General features: G+C 45.6%; 1 protein-coding gene across 3 annotated transcripts in view; it reads right to left on the bottom strand.

Moving 5' to 3' along the window:
* The window catches only part of SLC25A15 (solute carrier family 25 member 15), a 64,923-nt gene that overhangs the window by 36,214 nt on the left and 6,901 nt on the right, over positions 1-21,808 (bottom strand). The window contains exon 1 of one of the 3 annotated variants that reach the window (XM_045475040.1): positions 1,017-1,199. The exons of the other annotated variants lie outside the window; for them this stretch is intronic. The gene's annotated coding sequence lies outside the window, so the exon portion shown is untranslated. Of the gene's footprint in view, positions 1-1,016; positions 1,200-21,808 lie in introns of those variants that run through there. 3 annotated transcript variants of the gene reach the window in all.

Below are 21,808 nucleotides of genomic sequence, written 5' to 3'. Positions count from 1 at the left end.
AGTGTGAATTCAACCCCGGCAGGTAAGCCAAACTTAAACACATTGAATCCTACAAATAACGACTTCTAGATTAGGACACTAAGTAGTGGTGGGAACAGACCAACTCAGAACGCGTGGGCAACGGACTTAAATTATTGTGTAATTTAAGAAGGCTTCAAGAAGTCTTGAAGAGGACATACGGCTCGCCCCGAAGGAGGCAAGACTGGTCAGCAGGAGTTAAAACTCATTCCTGAGCCTGTTGAAAAGCTGAATCCTTTCAGCGTCCCTTTACCCCTCCTGCAAAGGACACGCGAGTCCGACTCCTGGAGAGACAAACAACAGAGCCAAACAGGCCTTCTCTCGTTCCCGGGGGAAATTTCTCGGTCGGGAGAATCCTCTGAGGTCGCGTTCTCCGCCAGGTAACTCCGCGCACTGAGGAAAGACTCCAGCCTCAGGCCAAAGCTGGCGCGGGAGGAGGCCGCCCGCCCGCCAGGTCACTAGAGCCGGGGCACCAGGCGCTGCGATGCCCACCCGTCTGGCCGCTGGGACGCCGGCCAAGCAGGCGCTCCTGCTCCGGGGCTCGGGGTCCTGGCGGGCACAGGGGCAGCTCAGGGAGACCGCTCCCAACTTTCTCTTCCCAGCTTCAGCGTTCGCTGACTCTGCCCCCAACAACCTGCAGGAGTCTCCCATTCATAAGCGCCTCCGTCCCCCACCCCAACCCCCACCCCGGGCTGGAGCACCGGCGGGGCGGCGTCCGGAGGCCTGATGACACTCGGAGGGAGCAAAGGGGGCAACGTTCCCAGCAGGTGAGCACCGCGGGGAGGAGGCCGCGGAGCCCGCGAGTCTCCGGCGAGCCCCGGCCGGCAGCTCCCGCGGGTCCCTGGGCACGTGTGCGGCGCGCCGGGCCGCGGACCCCTGAGCCCTGCGCGGCTGCCGGGGAAGGTCACGCCGCCCGGGCGCGGAGGCCCGCCCGCGTCCCGCTCCCTCCTCCCCGCGGGCTCCCTGCAGCCCGGAGCGCCGGCCGGCGCTGCGCTCACCGCCGCGCCGGCTGGCCGCGTCGTGCTCGGGCTCCGCCGCTGGCTCCCGGCTCTGCCTCCGCGGCTCGGGGCGGCCGCTTAACACTCGCGGCGGCCTCAGGCCGGCCCTCCGCCCCGCCCTCCCGCGCGGGAGCACACGGGGCGGCGACCCCGCGGGCCCAGGAGCGCCCCGGCGGCGGCGGCGGCGGCGGCGGGGGGCGGGGGAAGCGGAAGTCCGCGGCGGAGGCGGGCGCGCTCGGGCCGCGCAGCTCGCGGGTCCCCGGCGCCGGGAGCGCGGGAGCGGGCGGGCAGCGGTCTCGGAGTCCCGGTTGCCTTTCTTCTTCCAGGTTCCCGGGGCCCTCGTGAGAGGCAAGACCCCAGTTAGACCTCGGGGCGGGGGCTGGGGGGTGTCAGGAGTTAGGAGGACCCACTGAGTCTTTAGGCTGGGTTACCTTGGTGGGACTCAAGGCCTCAATTTTAACGTTTATTTATTTTTGAGACAGAGAGAGACAGAGCATGAACAGGGGAGAGGCAGAGAGAGAGGGAGACACAGAGTAGGAAGCAGGCTCCAGGCTCTGAGCCATCGGCCCATAGCCCGACGCGGGCTCGAACTCACAGACCGTGAGATCGTGACCTGAGCTGAAGTCAGACGCTTAACCGACTGAGCCACCCAGGTGCCCCCTTAAGGCCTCAATTTTAAACTATAATTGAAAAATAAATTAATTAATTAAAAATAAACTATAATTGAGTACAAAAGTACTGGAAACTGTAGTGATAAAAACACATTCGTTTACTGCCATAAACACACACACACACACACACACACACACACACAATTTTTCCCATTCTGCCTACCGCACGGAATTCCACTTTCACCAATGACATTGGAGAAAGTACACCCACCGATGAAAGCTAGCTGTCAGTCGGCCTCTCTGATCTTTTAGTTCTAATGAATTATAGGCTATTTCTATGGCTCTCCGACATTTTATGAAAAGCACTATTCAAGGAATCTTTTATACTGGGAGTAAAGGCATTTTCTCTAGTGTCCTAAACCAAAGAGCCAACACCTCCTCAATTGGAAACAACTTGGTCCAGCGTTGCTTCCAGCTGCTCAGCGTAACTCGGTCATAGCCTTCTGATTCCTTTGGTTCAGTCTTCATGCGTTTATTCTCATTTTCTACACTGTTTTCTTCCTTAAACCATGCTGTCTTTTTTCTTTTACAATCTGTGTTTGCCCTGTTTGGATGCGGCATGTGGCTAATGCCAATGTAAGTTAAAGTGATGGGGGCAGGAGGCAGGGACTCAAATATTGCACGTGACTTGTGTTAGTGCTTAAGGTGAATGCAGGAGGGACTAGACCTTCCTGTGGTAGGTGGTGCCATGAAGGTACCAGACCCCTGATCAATGGGGGCACTCCTCAAAACAGCACAAAACTGACTTTTCACAGAATCAGCACTTTAGAAGTCAAACTTCTGAAACAATGCAATTATAGAAACAAGCCAGGGAGTTTGAAATACTTGTCCAAAGTGGCTTGTGACGTAACTGGTGGGAAGCAGACTAAGGAGCAGAACCTACAGTTAGAACACCCCATAGGACTAAGGGACTTTCAGTATCCCCTGGTCCAGTGGCTTTTGCAAACTAGAATGAGGTCCAAAGGAACCCCAATTAAGGGCAGATCCAGATCCGCAGTTACAGATTGGAAAAAGCACTGAACTTGGAGCCAGCATACTTGGGTAAAAATCTGTATGACTTTTAATGAGCCATTTAACCTTTTCAGACCCCAGCCTTCACGCGACGGTGTCACGGCCTCTGATCTCTGTGATCCTGGAGGAACAGTCCACCACGTGGGCCACTGCTGCTTTGGGAGCCTGCTGGGGCAATCCACCATGAGGGCAGAGGCTTTTCCAGTTCACTGCATGCACCCTTGCTGAGCGCCCAGCCAGTCTCATGCTTTGTCCTGTCTCCCTTGAGCCCCTTCTTCTACTCTCTCAAAGCCTATTCCAGGCTCTCCTCACTCCTGCTACATTTCTTCTCTCCCTCACCTCTCCTCAACAACCTTAGCTTCCATTTATTCCCGTGAATTTAAGAGAAACAACCAGGAAACATTTGTGCAACATTTTAACCCCTAACTTACGAAGTTACCTTTTTTGCACAAACTCTCATCCGATAGCCTCTGCCCTGTTGTCTTCCTTGCTGTATCCTGGTGCCTTACCCCGTGGCTGGCACCAATGATGCTCGTGAAGGAAACTGAGGCTCAACACTTGCCCAAATTTATATAGGTACTAATGAAAGAGCTGGGACTCCACAAAGTTCTGTCCAATCTGAAGTTGATGTTCGTAACTGTGACCCTCCACAGTAATACCTCCCAGAAGGCTTCCTCTTAAAAGCCAGAGGGTTTCAGGAACCAGTTGTTTCTCCTGAAATAAGTCTCCCTGCATGATATTGTATAAAATCACCTCCGCAGCTGAAAATCCCTCACAGGAGTGGCTCCTTCTGTTATCTTTGCTTTAGGAATAGAGGCACAGTTACAAGGTGTTGAAAAGCTTAACAGCTCACAGAAGCTGAGAGAGAACTGATTGGAAAAAATCACCTGCTTGGCATTAAATCATGAAAGTGACCGCGTGAACTTTGTTCTGAGGGTAATTCCCCAGGGATCCGATGGCCTCTTGAGAACAAGGACTTTAGATTCTTGCATCCCTGCTGTCAATATAGGTAGGTTCACCCAGTGGCATCTCAGATCTGGGTTCCAAACAACAAGCAAATCGGTGCACTGACCCCTTTGCTCCGGTGGTTGTTTGCTGCACTTGGGATTGTGTAATCCAGGGGCATTAGTGCAGCTGATGGTGTGCTGAGGGGGCAGGTGTAACGCAGGTCAGAGGTGAGGGGACAGAGTGGCTAACGTGGAGAAGGGAGACTTTGCTATTTCAACAGTATTTCACAATGCACTAGTTAATGATACCAAAAGGAGAAATAATTTCATTATCTAAAGCGTTTTGGCCCTAATACCATGTGGATGTGTTTGAACAAAGTGTTAATTGCAGTTGCAAATAATTCAAAAATGTAAATCATCTCTGATTCAAGGGTACTTTTAATTAATGAGAATGAAGAACAAATGCTTTGATTACACAACTCCCATTACACAAATCCCATTGAATATTGTTGGCTGCTGATGTAACATTTACTGAAGACTCTCTCAAATCTTTTTTGGAATCAAGTAGAGTTTGTATTTGCAAAAAAACATGGATTTGGATTTTTTCATCTATGTGGAATAGGAGGGTATTTTGTATCCCATGAAAGATTTTGTTAAGACAATATTTTAAGGGTGGGGGAATTTCTTTTGTCTTTTCCTTGACAGCTTTTAAGGGTATAAGCAAGCGAAAGAAAGAAAGAAAGAGAGAAAGAAAGAAAAAAAGAAAGAAAGAAAATCACCTGAGATGTTATTTCACGAGTCTTAGATTTGAATTTGTCACATAAATATTTTTAAAGACATAATTTATAATAGCAAAGACTTAGGATAAATGCCCATAAATGGATACGATTCAATGGATCATCAATAAGAGGAAATACTATGACATAATTTAAAAAATAATTTTCTTAAATCATATGTTTTAGGGTATATTTGGCCACAAGTAAAAGAACGCCCAACTACTATTAATATATTTATTTTGCATATAAAAAGAAGTCTAGAAATAGGAAGTTCCAGAGTTGGTTAATTTAATAGCTCAAAAGTATCTCGGTCAGCTTCTCTGTGATTCTCTTGACTTTTCCCTCATGATCACAAAGTGGCTGCCATAGCTCTATTACACCTTCACATGCAACACACAAGGGCAGGAAGGAAGCCTTCTCCATACCCTTTTTATCATACAAAAAATCCTTCCCGGAGTTCCTCTGTTAAGCTTCCCCTTGTATTAGCCCAGAACTGAGTCTCATGCTTGCCCAAACATAAACACTGGGAAGAGAATGAAGTTACCATATTTGGTTTAGAACAGGGGTCAGCAAGCAAACTTCTGAAAAGGACCAACCAGCTGGTAAATATTTCAGTATTTTGCAGGGCATGCAATCCCTGTCACATCTATTCAACTCTGCTGTTATAAACAAAAGCAGCCATAGACATGGTAAAGAGGTAAGTAGGTTGTGTTCCAACCTTTTTTAAAGTTTTTATTTTTCTTTTCCAATCTTTATTTAAATTCTAGTTAACATACAGTGCAATATTGGCTTCAGGAGCAGAATTTAGTGGTTCATCACTTACGTACAACATCCAGTGCTCATCACAACAAGTGACCTCCTAATACTCAGCAATTGTACCACTCGTTACTTACCCAAAGGATACAAAAAGAGAGATTCGAAGGGCTACAGGCACCTTGGTGTTTATAGTGGCGCTATCAATAGGCGAACTATGGAAAGAGCCTAAATGTCCATCGACTGATGAATGGATAAAGAAGTGGTATATCTATACAATGGAATATTACTCAGCCATCGAAAAGAATGAGATCGGGGCGCCTGGGTGGCGCAGTCGGTTAAGCGTCCGACTTCAGCCAGGTCACGATCTCGCGGTCCGTAATTTCGAGCCCCGCGTCAGGCTCTGGGCTGATGGCTCAGAGCCTGGAGCCTGTTTCCGATTCTGTGTCTCCCTCTCTCTCTGCCCCTCCCCCATTCATGCTCTGTCTCTCCCTGTCCCAAAAATAAATAAACGTTGAAAAAAAAAATTAAAAAAAAAAAAAAAAGAATGAGATCTTGCCATTTGCGATGATGTGGATACAGCTAGAGTGTACCATGCTAAGCCAAATAAGTCAGAGAAGAACTTTATGAGCATTGAAATTTGAATTTCATGTAATTTTACCTGTCACAAAATATTATTTTATTTTGATTTTTTTCAACTTTAAAACTTTAAAAAACATTTTGTACAGTTCGGGCCATACAAAAAGAAATGGCAGGCCAGATCTGGCTAGCAGGCTTTGGTTTGTCGACCCCTTTTTTTGACCAATGATGACTTAACCACTTGGGACTGTGTGAGAGGCCCACCTTGCCTGAAACATCATCACTGCAGACCCAGGTGGGAAGGGGAGGGCAGATTTCTGTTAGGTAGTCAGGAATGTCCCCCGAAGCATAGTAAGCATATGGGGAACTGCTTAGGGATATAATAATTTTTAAAGAGCACACTGTATGTTCCCATGGGCTGCAACTGGAGAGTCCCAACAATTTCTACCTGTTGAAACCCCCCCTGCTATTTACCAAGACCTGTACTAGACACAGGCACCTCAAAAGCCTTTTCATGATCCCTAGTTCTCCCAAACAAATCCGTTCACTGCTTCCTATCAGTAACAAATGTTCATTTAGCACTGATTGGCTCTGTGTCAACCCACACTAAGTGCTGGAAATACAGAAATTAAAGAGACAATTGCTAGCCTCAGAGAAACCTCCATCCAAGGAGAGGAGGAAGGAACAAATAATTAGAATTTGGGGAGGATATGCAGCGAGAGGGGTGTGGGTAGCACGGCATCCCAGAGAAGGGAATAAATAATGGAAAAGAGGGTTTCCGGGGAGGCCCCCAGGGACCCCCCATGTCAGGGTGGGTTTTGAAAGACAAATGGCCCCTTAGGAGGAAAGCCTGTTGATATGTCACTCAGAACTCTTAGTTGCCATCAACAGAAGCCAGCTCTGGAGCACAGGAACAATTTATTAAAAGGATACTGGGTGGGGGCGCCTGGGTGAGCGTGGGACTTTGGCTCAGGTCATGATCTCACAGTTGGGTGAGTTTGAGCTCCACATTGGGCTCTCTGCTGTCAGCGTACTTCGGATCCTGCCTCCCTCTCTCTCTGCCCTTCCCCCACTTGCACACGTATGCACATGTACTCTCTCTCAAAAAAAAAAAAAAAGACAAAAACGAAAAAAAAGGATGCTGGGTGACTTTCACCATCGCTGGATGAGAAGATGGAGTACCCTGAAGAACTTCTTGAAACAAATCCCAGAACACACTGTAGAAGTGTTCCGCCGTGGAAACCACGGTGCACCTCCTTCAGAGCTTCTAGACGTTGTAGTCTGTACCACTGTCCCTTTTGTGCCAGGGCCTCTGCGTGGGAACTATTGCTTGGGCACCTTTGCCGCCAGCTTTGCCTGACAGGTCACTGCCACACCATGTCCATCGCCTTGTCTAGCTCATTTCCAAATTGATAAATCACGTAGATGCAGCTGATGGATGGAACCTGAGTCACGTGCCTGTACCCAGATCTGCAAAGGGGGCCGGGAACTCGAGACTTCTGGCTTGTCTTGAAGAGGAAGGAGTCACTTGGTAGGAAACTCCCTGAATGTAAGCAGGGCTTTAAAACAAAGCCAAGCAAATGAGAAAGAATGAAATCCTGCCATTTGCAGCAACGTGGATGGCACTGGAGGGTATTATGCTGAGTGAAATGAGTGAGTCAGAGAAGGACAGATATCATATGTTTTCACTCATGTGGATCTTGAGAAACTTAACAGAAGACCATGGGGGGAAGGGAAGGGGAAAAAAATAGTTGCAAACAAGAGAGGAAGAGAGGCAAACCATAAGAGACTCTTAAATACAGAGAACCAACTGAGGGTGGATGGGGGGGTGGGGCACAGGGGAAAATGGGTGATGGGCATTGAGGAGGACACTTGTTGGGATGAGCACTGGGTGTTGTCTGTAAGCAATGAATCATGGGAATCTACTCCCAAAGCCAAGAGCACACTGTACACACTGCATGTTAGCCAATTTGACAATAAATTATATTAAAAAATAAAAAATAAAACAATGCCAAGCAGCCAGAGAACATGACACATGTCCCCTTCAGACAGGCTGAGCATTCCCATCAGAGGTGTTACAAAACGAAATTCAAACAAGTGAATCTGGAGATCTAATTGGCTTTAAGTAATTCATGAATCAGGCAGCATTCCATCTGGCAAGTAGAGGAGAGTTCCGAGGAATTGTGCAAAATGGAAGGTTTCTATAGGAAGAAAGGTGTCGCAAGAAGTTACTTGCAAAAGAAAAGAAAGGATTGTTTCAGCCCAGGTAATCTTCTTCTATGGGGAAATGGAACAGTAGGGTTTAACATGGAGACATCACCTTGCTAGTGCTGATTAGGAAATTTCATATTGACTGTTGAAAGGTCACATTCCTGGGATAAGCTGAGACTGTGATTAAGTCTGCGTTTGCTGTCCTGGGGGGCAAATGATTCCAGTTGGGGCTTGTTGGATGTGTGTGTGTGTGTGTGTGTGTGTGTGTGTGTGTGTGTGTGTTTAACAGAGGAGACTGCGTGTGCAAAGGCAGCAAAGCAGGAAGCAACACTACTCATTTGGAGAATTGCAGTCTGGCTCTGAGAGGTGCTGGAAGAATCAGCCGGATGGGTGGGAGGAGCCACCTGCTGAGCCCTGAGGGCCCCTGTAGTGGAATCTACTTAGTGTCCCCTGCTAAGGCACAAGAACTGACTTATTCCTCACTTGGCCTGGGCTTTGCCCATGGTGGGTTTTAAGGCACTCTCGTCAAAATGAATCGTTGCAATAAATTTGTTGGATTGCATCACTGTCATACAATTTACCACTATGAACATTGTAAGTGTCTGGGATCTTCTTTCCCCACAAATGGGCCTATCTGCAGTGGATACTTTTCTATAGGCTAATTTGTTTTAGACATGGGAAGTATGTAGTTACTAACTCTTAGAGGCACATACACATTCTTCACTGATACTTTCATTTAGATGTCAGATCATAACCATTTTTGAAAATAGTAATAATAAAATATGGCTTGAGAGACAGAATGAACAATAATCTTTTTTTAATGTTTACTTATTTACTTTTGAGAAAAAGAGAGAGAGTGAGTGGGAGAGAGAGGGAGAGAGAGAATGCCAAGCAGGTTCTGTGCTGTCAGCAAAGAGCCCAACGTGGGGCTCGATCTCCCAGTTAGATCATGACCTGAGCCGAAATCAGGAGTCGGATGCTTAACTGACTGAACCACCCAGGTGCCCCTTAAAAAAGGAAATCTTTAGGAGCACCTGGCTGGTTTAGTGTGGAGCCAGCTTGGGATTCTCTCTGCCTTTCTCTCTCTCTCTCTGTCTCAAACACAAGTAAATAAACTTTTTTTAAAAAGAAGTCTTTATATTATAGTGCCAGGGATGTTGTATCAACTGATCACTTAATATATTGTTACAAATTACACTTGTGATTTAACATCAGGAAGTGTAAGAGAAGGCTGATTCCTCTTGTCCTAAACTGGTGCTAAGACTCTAAGAAGAGGTGCTAAACCTCATGCCTTCTAGACAGAGCCATGATGAGTGAATAGCACCACCTCCTCGTAGGGTTGACCGAGAAGTGGCACGACCCACTGCCTTCTCACGCATCAGCCCAGCTGTCCTTGTCCAGGCTCCACTGTCACAGTCTGAACCAGGGGAGAAATGGATTGGGTGGCAGGGACATGTTTGTCATTAGTCCTAGACAAACAGAGGTGCAGGGAGAGTGCAGGGTGCTTGTCGAGATGCCTGTCCTTCCCCTCACAAAATCATGTGGGTCGCCAAAAGATTGCAGGGAGGGGTGGGAGGAATAGATTGAAAAGTGCAAACTTCCAGTTATCAGGTAAATAAGCCACAGAGATGAAAATTACAGCATAGGGAATAGAGTCAATAATGTTGTAATAACGTTGTATGGTGACAGACGGTGACAACACTTGAGTGTTGTGTGAGGCATAGCATTGTCAAATCACTATGCTGTACCTCTGAAACTAGTATAACACCGTATGTCAACCACACTTCAATAGTAATTTTTTTAAGTTGTTTTAAGTTTATTTATTTATTTTGAGAGATGGAGTGTACAAGCAGGGGAGGAAGGGGAGAGAGAGAATCCCGAGCAGGTTCCGCACTGTCAACGCAGAGCCCGATGCAGGGCTCAAACTCATGAACCATGAGATCATGACCTGAGCCTAAATCAAGAGTCAGACGCTTAAACAACTGAGCCAGCCAGTTAGTTTGAAGGGAATCAGGGCACCTGGGTGGCTCAGCTGGTTAAGCATCCAACGCTTGCTTTCTGCTCAGGTCTTGATCTCATGGTTTGTGAGATCAAGCCCTGGGTCAGGCACTATGCCGATGGTGCAGAGCCTGCTTGGGATTCCCTCTCTCCCTCTTTCTCCCTGCCCCTCTCCTATGCTCTCTCACTCTCTCTAGATAGATAGATAGATAGATAGATTTAAAAAACAGTAAATAACATTTTAAAAAATGGAAGGGAATATATTTAGTTCTCTCCCCAGCTGGTGGCTTGTGAGCTGTCAAGTCTGTACCCTCCATGGTGCAGTTACTGTCCAAGCAGAGGTGAGCATGACGAGGGAGTCTCGGAAGGGCTTGCTGTGTGTCCTGGGGCATCAGGAGTGTACAAGTCTCACAGACATAAGGACTGATGCCTATTTCTCATAGAGAGATTTCTGAAGGTAGGGAGGCTTGGCCAGCTGGTTTGCAGGGATAGTGGCCTGGTGAAGGACATCGGGGCTCTCAGCCATTCCCCTGGCCGCATATGAAGGAGAATATGGTTACAGAAAGGCTGCCCAGGGAGCCAAAGGAGGTAATACATCACCTGAAGGAGGCGTTGGGGGTAGGCTAACGGCAGCAGAAGGGAAGTATGGCCGCCCTTGCCTGAGGGGGTGCTCCACCATGGAGGGGGCCAGACGAAACCTGCACACTATCCCCTAGAGAACCCCACCCCACTTTCCCTGAAGGGCCCTCACCCGGGCAGAGATCCGTAGCATCAGCTGGACCCAGAGCAAGGCCAGTTCAAAAGACAAGCCTGCCTTTTCTGTCGCCTTCCTGCCTCATCTTTGGGGAGCTGAACTCTGAAGAGGAAGGGGAGGAGAGAAGGAGAGAGATTGGAGCTGAAATTGGATCAGACCTAATTATCCTAACCAAAGGATCAGAAAGTTCTAAGACTGATGTGACCACTCTGCTTTAAAACGCAAGCCAGCTCCTCTATACTGCACTGTACTTATTCATTATGTCTCTTGTTCACTGTCTTTCTCTTTCCCTCTCACCTCTACCCTCACCCCAAAATGTAAACTCGGCAAGGTCAAGGATCTTTGCTTTTAACTGATTTCTCTAGCATCTAGAATGATACTGTCCCTTTTGGCATCCTGTCACTACATGTGGCTACTTAACTTGAACTCACAATGAACTAAAGTAAATTCATGGCCTCAGTCGCACCCGCCACATTGAAGTACTTAATACCCACATGTGCCTAGTGGCCTCTATATTGGGCAAGATAGATAAGGAACATTTCAAGATCACTGACAGTTTTATTGAACATTGCTGGTCTCGAACAATAGCCGGCATGCTGTGGCACTCGATAAATATTTGTAGAATGAGTAATTGAATGAATGGCTGAGTTTTTTTAAGACAAGATAGTCTAAGAGTCCAGAGGCAAATTGCTCTATTATCAGTAGTGTATACACTCGGGTAAATCATTTCATCTTTCTGTGCACCCATCACTAGACACTTAGTCATTTGAAAACATTTAAAAAGTGCTTTTAGGGGCGCCTGGGTGGCGCAGTCGGTTAAGCGTCCGACTTCAGCCAGGTCACGATCTCGCGGTCCGTGAGTTCGAGCCCCGCGTCGGGCTCTGGGCTAATGGCTCAGAGCCTGGAGCCTGTTTCCGATTCTGTGTCTCCCTCTCTCTCTGCCCCTCCCCCGTTCATGCTCTGTCTCCCTCTGTCCCAAAAATAAATAAACGTTGAAAAAAAAAATTTAAAAAGTGCTTTTAGGGGCACCTGGGTGGCTCAGCTGGTGAAGCATCTGACTTCGGCTCAGGTCATGACCTCAGAGATTGTGGGTTCCAGGCCCACCCCAGCTCCGTGCTGGTGGTGTGGAGCCTGCTTGGGATTCTCTCTTCCCCTCCCCCACTCATATGTGCGTGGGCTCTCTTTCTCGCTCAAAATAAATAAATAAACTTTAAAGAAGAAGAAGGAGAGGGAGAGGGAGGAGGAGGAGGGCGAGGAGGAGGAGAAAGAAGGAAGAAGAGGATGATGAGGACAAGGAGGAGAAAGAGAAGGAGAAAGAAGGAAGAGGAGGATGATGAGGACAAGGAGGAGAAAGAGAAGGAGAAAGAAGGAAGAGGAGGATGATGAGGACAAGGAGGAGAAAGAGAAGGAGAAAGAAGGAAGAGGAGGATGATGAGGACAAGGAGGAGGAGAAAAAGATGCCTGGGTTCGATTTTTTTTTTAATTTAATTTAAAAAGCGAAAATAAAAAGTGCTTTTAGAAAATTGTTCTGGAAAAACAGATACAACCACTGAAAGGATAAATCAAGGGATGCACCCATTCTTTGGAAGGCCCAGTATATTTGAGGCAACATAGCCTAGAGATTATTGGAGGCTCTGGAGTCAGATGGCCTGAGGGGAAAATCCCAGCATCTATGTTTCCAGCTGGATGATTAGAATAAATCTTCTGGGGTGAGAATGAGGGAGAGATATGGTTCTACCACTGATGCTCTGTGTACTACCCCATCCCCACTATCCCCAATGCCCATGTGATCTCACCAATGAAGACTTCCACATGTCACGTTCTAACCCTCTCTTTAAAAAAAAAATTTTTTTTAACATTTATTTATTTTTGAGAGACAAAGAGAGACAGAGTGTGAGTGGGGGAGGGGCAGAGAGAGAGAGGGAGACACAGAATCCGAAGCAGGCTCCAGGCCCTGAGCTGTCAGCGCAGAGCCTGACGGGGGGCTCGAACTCACGAATCATGAGATCATGACCTAAGCTGAAGTCGGACGCTCAACCAACTGAGCCACCCAGGCGCCCCAACCCTCTCTTTATAATAGGATTCTTTCCCTGCCGTGTGTAAAATACTAAAACATGGCATTCAGCCAATCCCCAAATGAATAACCATCATTCAAAGCATTTAGCCAACATCTCTGTTCCAAGCTTTGTGCTAAGCACTGAAAATTTAGAGGCGAAGAGGGAAGCTTCATCTCCCAAATAGCTGGGACTGCAGCGAGGGAAGGCTGAGTGTTGTAGAGGCATGTTCAGAATGCCAGGGAGCAACAGGGAAAGGGCACATAACCAAGCCCAGGGAACCAGGAAGGCCATATTTGGAGGAGGTAATGGCTGAGTCTTAAAGTATGAGAAGGAGTTATGAGTAGGAGTTTCAAAGGAGGGAACAAACCACACAATTATAAGAAAAGAAAGGAGAAAGAGCATGGCAGTCTAGGAGCCCCGATGGTTCAGTGCAGGATAGGAGGTGAGGGTAACAGAAGAGGCTAGCAAGGAGCAGGGCTGATCTCCGAGGGTCCCATACGCCCCTGCTAAGCGTGTTGAGTTTATTCGGAGGGTGGTAGAGGGAGCCAGTGAATAGACATTCTTTGTGATGTAAATGTGGACAGTGTAGAGCAGAGAGGAGGTTGAAGGCATGGACTATGGAGCCAGACTGTTCTGTCCTTGAAGACTGGCTCTCATTCGATGGCTTTGTGATGGTAGACAGCTTCTTTAAGCCCCAAATTCCTCATCTTACAAAAGGGGAGAATAATCCTAGCTGTGTCGTGGAATTTTGTGAAGGTAAGATGAGGCAAAAAATATAAAGCACTTGCTACAGTGCCCGACACATAGTAAGTGGTAAGTGCTAACAATTATTATAGGTCGTTGGTTTCTTAGGTTTCTTGTTTGCCTTATTTTTTTAATGTTTATTTATTTAGAGAGAGTGCAAGTTAGGGCATGCACAAGCAAGGGGAGAGGCAGAGGGAGATGGAGAGAATCCCAAACAGACTCTGTGCTGTCAGCACAGAGTCCGGTGCGGGGCTCAAACTCATGAACTGTGAGATCATGACCTGAGCCAAAATCAACAGACACTTAACCGAGGTGTCCCTGCCTTATTTTTATAGTTAAATACTAATTGAATGAATTAAATTTGCCACAATGATAGGAATTTAAAATGTTGTCCGTGTACCCTAATAAAAATCTAAACATTTTATTCATTCAACCAATATTGATTGACCACGAATGATGTGCTAGGCAGTTTTAGACTGTAAGAATAAATCGCTGAACAAGGTGGCCCAGGGTCTCTGCTCTCAGCTTATATTCTAGTGGGGGAGGCTGGCAATAAATAAGTAAACAAAAGGGTTACAAGATGTGTATACTCCACGAGGCAGGGCTTCTCTGTTTGGCCCTGATCTAGCCCCACCGCATGAGGCAGAGCCTACTGTAGGCACTCAGTGAATGTGTCGAGTGGATGAAAGGAGATCGTTTCAGAAGGTGATGAGCACTAGGAAGGCAGTGAAACCGGGCAACATGCTGGAGTGGGAAGACTGGCTTCAGTCGATGCGGTGCTACCGACAAGGTGGCTGTGGAGTGAAGTTGGAAAGAGGTGAAGGAGGCAGTCATGGGACAACCTTCGAGAAGCATGTTCCAGGTAAAAGGATATTCCGTGCCAAAGCTAAACATCCTAGAGCAAAGCTGTGTTGTGCCTGTGAAGAACAGGCCCAAGTTGCTGGCATGCAGTGAGTGAGGGGAGGAGAGAGTTGGGGCAGGAGGTGGGAGCCATAGGCAAGAGCTGGGCATTCAGGGCACTTAGACCCATTTCCTTGCCCTGCACAGAATCCACCTGGGAAGCTTTTCTATTCCTCTGCTCGAAATGTCTACAGAGCGCATTGCTGTGTTTGTCAGCCGCCCTCGCTCTTGTCCAATAGAATTATCTTTCCAGGCTGGGGACGTGGAGACAGACTGGATTCCTCTCTCCTGCTGTTGGCAGGCCTCTGCGTTGGCGCTCGACCTGCTCAGTGTTCCGGGCTGTGTTAGGTTTATTTGTCAGACTGATGTGACAATGAAGGGAAATCTTACCCTCTGGGGGAAAAATAGTCAAAGTGCAATGGGAAGCCAGTTCAGGATTTGAAACAGGTGAAAAAGATGGTCTGAATTAAGTCATTAATGATCGCTTTGGTGGCTGGGTAGGGAAGAAATTGCGGGAGAGTGAGAGTGACAGGAAGGGGGCCCGTTAGGTGACTTAAAATGGTCAAAGCCCAGGACGATGGTGGCTTGGACTGGGGGTCTAGAACAGGAGGTGGAGGTAGGAGGGAACCCCCAGATCAGATGCCAATCAGTTGTAGTCTTGGGTGGGGATGTACATTCACACACCACACACCATACCACACATACACCACATACCAAATACAGATGCACACCAACGCACACAGACCACACACTCACATACACCCCACCCCACCCCCCCACAATACCACACACCACACAAATACACCTCCACACACACAGCACCACATACACACCCACACCCACACCAGGGCATAAATGTTTTATGTAGCATGAGATTATTTCTGCCTCCAGAGGGCACTTGAGCCTTACAAATACATCCCAAGGGCAGAGAGGCCCTTTCCCTAGGACATAATTTGAGAGAGCCAGGAAAGCAAAAACAAAGGCCATCTCATCTGGAGCTACAGTCTTTGTTTATTGGGATGTAAAAGCTCTTCTTTTAAAAATTAAATTTCCTTGCAACGGCTTTATAATAAACTGCAATTTGGGCTTTCATCCGTTGGTGTAAGTTAGTCGAATTATATAGCTGTCCTTCTGGGGCATAAATGAGAGAGAGGCAGTTTGACAGGTAGGTGAGGAGAGAAGAAGCCTAATTTTGAAAGGCTTAGCCAGAGTGTCAGGCCTGGTGAAGCCCAGAGCAGGGAGGCTCTGTGGAGTGGAAGGCAGCATAGACACAGCCCCAGGGACAGGATGAAAAGGCAAGGGGTGGGGGGGCACCTGGGTGGCTCAGTCGGTTAAGCATCCGACTTCGGCTCAGGTCATGATCTCAGGGTTTGTGAGTTTGAGCCCCAGGTCGGGCTCTGAGCTGACAGCTCGGAGCCTGGAGCCTGCTTCGGATTCTGGGTCTCCTTCTCTCTCTGCCCCTCCCCCACTTGTCTCTCTCTGTCTATCAAAAATAAATACATGTATATATATATATATATATATATATATATAAAAGAAAAGGCAAGAGGTGGGGGTGGGGCAACCAAGGAATTTTCAGATGCTTCAGAATTTGGGCTGAGGACAGTTCTGCCTGGAAACATTTCTGTCGTCTCCAGAAATTATTTGCTAAGCACCGTTTCATCCTGATTCTATGTCTTATGCCGCACAATCCATGTTAGAATGACATGATCCTGCTCTTTCATAAACTTAAGATCCAAAGCAATTTTACACATAAATCTACTGAGAATGAATCGCTTTACATAGAGAGGGAAAAGCAAAGCATCTAGACAGTCTGAGCCGAAGGGCACAAAACCACTTCCTCTTCTGTCCCGTTTCCCATACGTGTCCTGCTGCGGGTGCCTCCCTGCCCCTCCCACCTTACACTGTCCTTCAGCTTTGGGCACTAAAGACCTAGTGAAGAGGCGACCGTGACCCAGGAGCTCCTCCACCTGCGCCCCCACAGCCCCCCCCCCGCACCCCCCCCCCACGTGACTGTGCAGCTTTGAACATAATGCCTTGTAAATACCGTTGCACTATCTGTTAACCTATCTGTGAGTCTGACCAGGTCACCAGCCCCTGGACGCATGGATGAAGTCTTACTCATCTTTGTATTCTAAGACCAAAACTTGATTTTCACATAGTCAAGTATTACATATTTATACTAATACCATATATCTACATTTATTTTATATAAACATATACATTCATCTATTTTAGGCTGTGTTTGATACTGTTATTTGACTAGGTTTATAGCCTAGATTAGCTGGAAATACACTTATATAGTAGGGAAAGATAAAAATTTCCTATTGAGGAAGGTGTGGTAACAAAACAGCTCTTCCCTCAACTATGAAAAAAGAAGGGAAATATTACATCTGACATTCTGCCATACACACCCACCCATCCTGCACCCAAATCGGGAAACGTCGTGACAAGCTATGCCCCAAATGAGCTAGGCTCATTTCTCCTCTGAACTTTCAGCCAGTACATCATCTTGGCAAAGGTGTTCATAATAATTTGCTACTTTTGCTGGTGGGATCACAAGTAAGTTGAAATGACTAGCTAAAAATGCTGGATAAGTGGATTTATTCTGCAGGCACATTTCACAAGGAACAATCCTAATGTACCAACCAATACCACTGCCAGCCTGGCTGGTTGGAGTTCCAAATATTGATTGACTCTTCCTGGACTCCTTCTTACATGCTGCCATCCCTCTGCTGTGGCACATAATTACCTTGCGTTGGATAATCCTGATGTCACTCAGAAAATTAAATGAGACCTATAGATTGTTTGGTGCTCAGTGATGGCAGTTAGTGTTGTTATTATCACCAGTTACCATATTGCAGATACATATGGTACCTCCTAGTTTTGTTGGAAAAAGGCTTATGCACTCTTACACTGAAGCATTGCACGTAAAATAACCCTCTTTTATTGATAGATGGAATCATAAATTCTTGATATTTAGTAACATCTACCAACACTGAAGATAAAATATAAAATCTATCGCTAAAAAATAAATACGTTGGTATCAGCAAATACTGGTATAAAATGGACAACAAAGCAACATATTTATTGGAAAACAAATCACATATACAGGTAATGCTAGTGACTGAAAAGTAATTCACAATATAAATGAAACTTGAGGGGCACCTCGGTGGCTCAGTAGGTTGAGCATCCGACTTCAGCTCAGGTCATGATCTCATGTTTCGTGAGTTCGAGGCCCACGTCTGGCTCTGTGCTGACAGCTCAGAGCCTGGACCCTGCTTTAGGTTCTGTGTCTTCCTCTCTGTCCGCCCCTCCCCTCCTCGCACTCTGTCTCTCTCTCAAAAATGAATAAACATTAACACATTTTTTAAATAAATAAATGAAACTTGATTGCATATGAAGTGTATACAGACAGAGGAAGTGTGATGGAGAATGGAACAAAACTAGCAGCAAACACTTTGATGAAGGCACAGGCAAGCAGCCACAGAAGCTGTGCCCTGACCTTTGTGTTTCTCTGTCCCACCGGAGACAAGTGGCTTCTCTATTTGCCCTGTTGTGGTCCACCAGCACGAACAGATCCGTAGCAAACAGCAGACTGGCAGAGTATTTCGAAGTTTTTCAACGATGTATTATTTACTTAGATCTAAGGTGTTCCTTAGAATTAGCACAGTAGTTAAATAATGTATGAAATGAATCTGGGGTACATCCGATAGCATGGGAAGTAAGTGCCTTATGATGGGGTGAAATCGCCTTTACCATGAAGCTGACCTGCTATTTAAATATCTTTGCTGCTATTTTGTAACTTTGGGTAATTCCACCTGTTTTTAATATGTTGGTATAACTAATATGATGTCCAACATTGTTTTTCAGCTTAGTGAACCACTAGGCATTGAATTCCACTTCCAACTCATTAGCTAAAAAACTTCAATGATCATTTATTCAGAGTGCTTTGGAATCAGAGCACTTTAGATATACAAAATTTGGGAGGAGTGTGTGTGTGTGTGTGTGTGTGTGTGTGTGTGTGTGTGTTATGACAATAAATATAATTACCATTCCGTACTCTAGTAAGCTGTAAGCATAGGCTTCAAATACTGCATTTGGTAGCTGGGTCAATCCTTTCCCTTCTGTACCTCTGTGACACCTGAGGAAGGTCTAATTCTCCTCCCTGGACCTTCCTGTCTGCCCTCGTATTGCTGAGAACCAAGAATATCTATCTATGTCTCAGGATACGACCCTTCCTAAACTCTCAGGCTGGCCTTGTCCAAGGATGTGCTGTAATTTAGAATATTTTAAGAGGTCTTCTCAACATCCAATTCTAAGTGTACATACTGCTTTAAAATACAGCCGAATGCAGGGTGCCTGGGTGCCACAGTCAGTTGAGCGTCCAACTCTTGGTTTGGTTCGGGTCATAATCTCATGGTTCTTGAGACAGAGCAAGCCCCACATCAGGCTCTGTGCTGACAGTGCCTCTCTCTCTCTGCCCCTCCCCCACTCACACGCTCCCCACTGCTCTGTCCCTCTCTCAAATAAACTTTAAAAAATAAAAATAAAAAATAAAATACAACATCAGTAATATTTTTACTTAGATTTCTGCCTTTGAATCATAGATTCCAGAGATCTGCAGCACCATGTGTTGGCTGGAAAGAGTATTCTCCTTATTCCTTAAAATTATTTCATTCCCTTTTCTTCATCACCTGTATGTGTTAACGTATTAAAATTCTTAACAACAATAACTATATATTCTCCCTGGACTCTCTGGTATGAGTTGACTCATGAAAGTTCACTGTTAAGTCCAGAAGTGGTAATTGCTCAAAAAGTGCCTTTGGTGTTCTCTAGGAGTGCTACATTTGAAATCAGAAGACATCCTTATAAGGAACAGTGCTAATTAGACTTCTAGATAGTTTAACATCTTCAATCAAAATGGTTTTCTGCAGGAGCTTCAGACTTGGCAAACACATCTATGTGCCAGGAGGGTGGTACACTCCAAGCCAATGGGACAAAAGTTCCTGTGCTCAGGACCCTTCTAGACCTTTCCCTATGTACCTCTTAATCCAGCTGTTCATTTTTTTAAAAAAATTTTGTAACTTTTTTTATTTTTGAGCAAGAGAGACAGAGCGTGTGCAGGGGAGGAACAGAGAGAGAGGGAGACACAGAATCCAAAGCAGACTCCAGGTTCCGAGCTGTCAGCGCAGAGCCTGACGCTTGAACTCACGAACCACGTGATCATGACCTGAGCTGAAGTCGGCCACTTAATCGACTGAGACACCCAGGCATCCCATCCAGCTGTTCATTTTTAACAGAACTAGTAATGGGACAGATAAACACTGATGCCTCTTGATATAAAGCACAGTGAACACTGTAACTTCACTTCTGCGGTTCTCCCGCTAAGAAACTAATAACTTACATCTGATCATTAGGAAACAAAAAAAAAATTGAGGCGCGCTACAAAATAACTGGCCTGAACTCTTCAAAACTGTCAAGGTCAAACACCAGAAACTACTCTACCATTGTGTATCAACTACAATTTTTAAAAAGTCAGCGTCATGAAGGACAAAGATGGACTGAAGAACTTAACTGCATCAAAGTAGACGAAGAGGCATGGAATTAAATGCCACCTGCGACTTCTGATCAGGTCCTGGACCAGAAGGAGTTTCTTTCCCTTTTGTTATAAAGGACATCACTGTGACAGTTGATAGAATTTAAATAAGGTCTGTAGATTGAATTATGGTATTGTATTGATGTTAACTTCCTAACTTCAAAATTGTACTGTCCTTATGTAAAGAGAATGTCCTTTTTTAAGGAAATATACCCCCAAATTATGTAGACGTAAAGCAAAGTGTCTCTGTAATAGATTTTCAAGTGTTTTGTGAAAAAATACTAAGTGACAGAACGAGAATGATAAAAACAAATGTGATAAATTGTTAACATTTGGGTAGTCTGGGTTAATGACATAAGGGAAATATTTGTACGGTTCTTACAATTTTTTCACTATGTCTACAATGATTTAAACATAGAAAGTTCATTTAAAAAAAATGTCAGGGTGCCTGGCTGGCTCAGTTGGTAGAGCCTGCAACTCTTGATCTTGGGGTGGTGAGTTTGAGGCCCACATTGGGCATAAATTACTTTAAAAAAACAAAACAGGGCGCCTGGGTGGCGCAGTCGGTTAAGCGTCCGACTTCAGCCAGGTCACGATCTCGCGGTCCGTGAGTTCGAGCCCCGCGTCGGGCTCTGGGCTGATGGCTCAGAGCCTGGAGCTTGTTTCCGATTCTGTGTCTCCCTCTCTCTCTGCCCTTCCCCCGTCCATGCTCTGTCTCTCTCTGTCCCAAAAATGAATAAACGTTGGAAAAAAAATTAAAAAACAAACAAACAAACAAAACAAACACAAAAAAAACACCTTCAAGACTTGCCTTCTGCACAGCTTCTTTGCTTTTTAAATTTTCAAAGGATATTACTTTTCAAATTTTACTGTGAGAGTAGCAAATACTTCTGGAGTGTTTACTGTGTGCTAGGCACTGTTATAAGCACTTATACACATTTTAACCCACTTAATCCTCACAGCCATCTTGAAGGTAGATGCTATTATTATTCCCTTTCCACAGATAAGGCACCTGAGGCCCAAAGAGGGTAAGAAAACTTGCCCAAGGTCCCAAAGAAAGGGGCAGAGCCTAATCCCTCACTCTGCCCATCCCAGAACCGTTATATTCCGCTGCATCTATTATACCTGAGCTACAGAGTTGTTGCTTTTTTAAGATTTTATTTTTAACTCATCTCTACATTCAACATGGGGCTTGAATTTACACCCCAAGATCAAGAGTCGTATGCTCTACGACTAAGCCAGCCAGGCATACCCTGAGCTATAGAGTTTTAAGTGTGACTGCTTTATTCTCCATTTCTATACTTTCAATTTCTTGGGAAAATTATGAAGAGTATAAATATGTGTATTAGAGTTTATTTTTCTCTAATTATGAGAATTTTGTGGGTGGTCTATGTCTCATGGCACATTTCAAATAGTTTTATCTGCTTATAGTACCGGGCCCTGTCTCAGCCTGTCTCCAGGTATTAAGGAGGTAATGAAGTTAACTCTGTAACATGTAACAGGATATCCTTTTTTTGTTGACTTTGACATTTGCTTGGCCTTGTCAACCACCAACACTAAACAATATCACCAATACAAATATTTGAAACCTCAAAAGGCAGAATATTTTCTTTACTACCCTTTGAGCACTCATGACTTGTCTATGTATTATTTTAGGTTACTTTGGCATCAGCTCTAACATTAGTGCATAATGGCAAACTTACTGCTACTTTTTTCAAAAGGGTTATCTCATATTTTACAAAATCAAAATCAAGAAGCCTTTTCTTTTAAATAGCACAATCAACACCTACAA

The sequence above is a fragment of the Leopardus geoffroyi genome, chromosome A1 (assembly GCF_018350155.1).
Source record: "Leopardus geoffroyi isolate Oge1 chromosome A1, O.geoffroyi_Oge1_pat1.0, whole genome shotgun sequence".
Taxonomy (NCBI): Eukaryota; Metazoa; Chordata; class Mammalia; order Carnivora; family Felidae; genus Leopardus; species Leopardus geoffroyi.
Note: the sequence above shows the minus strand (reverse complement) of the source record. Positions and strands in the feature narration are given on the sequence as shown.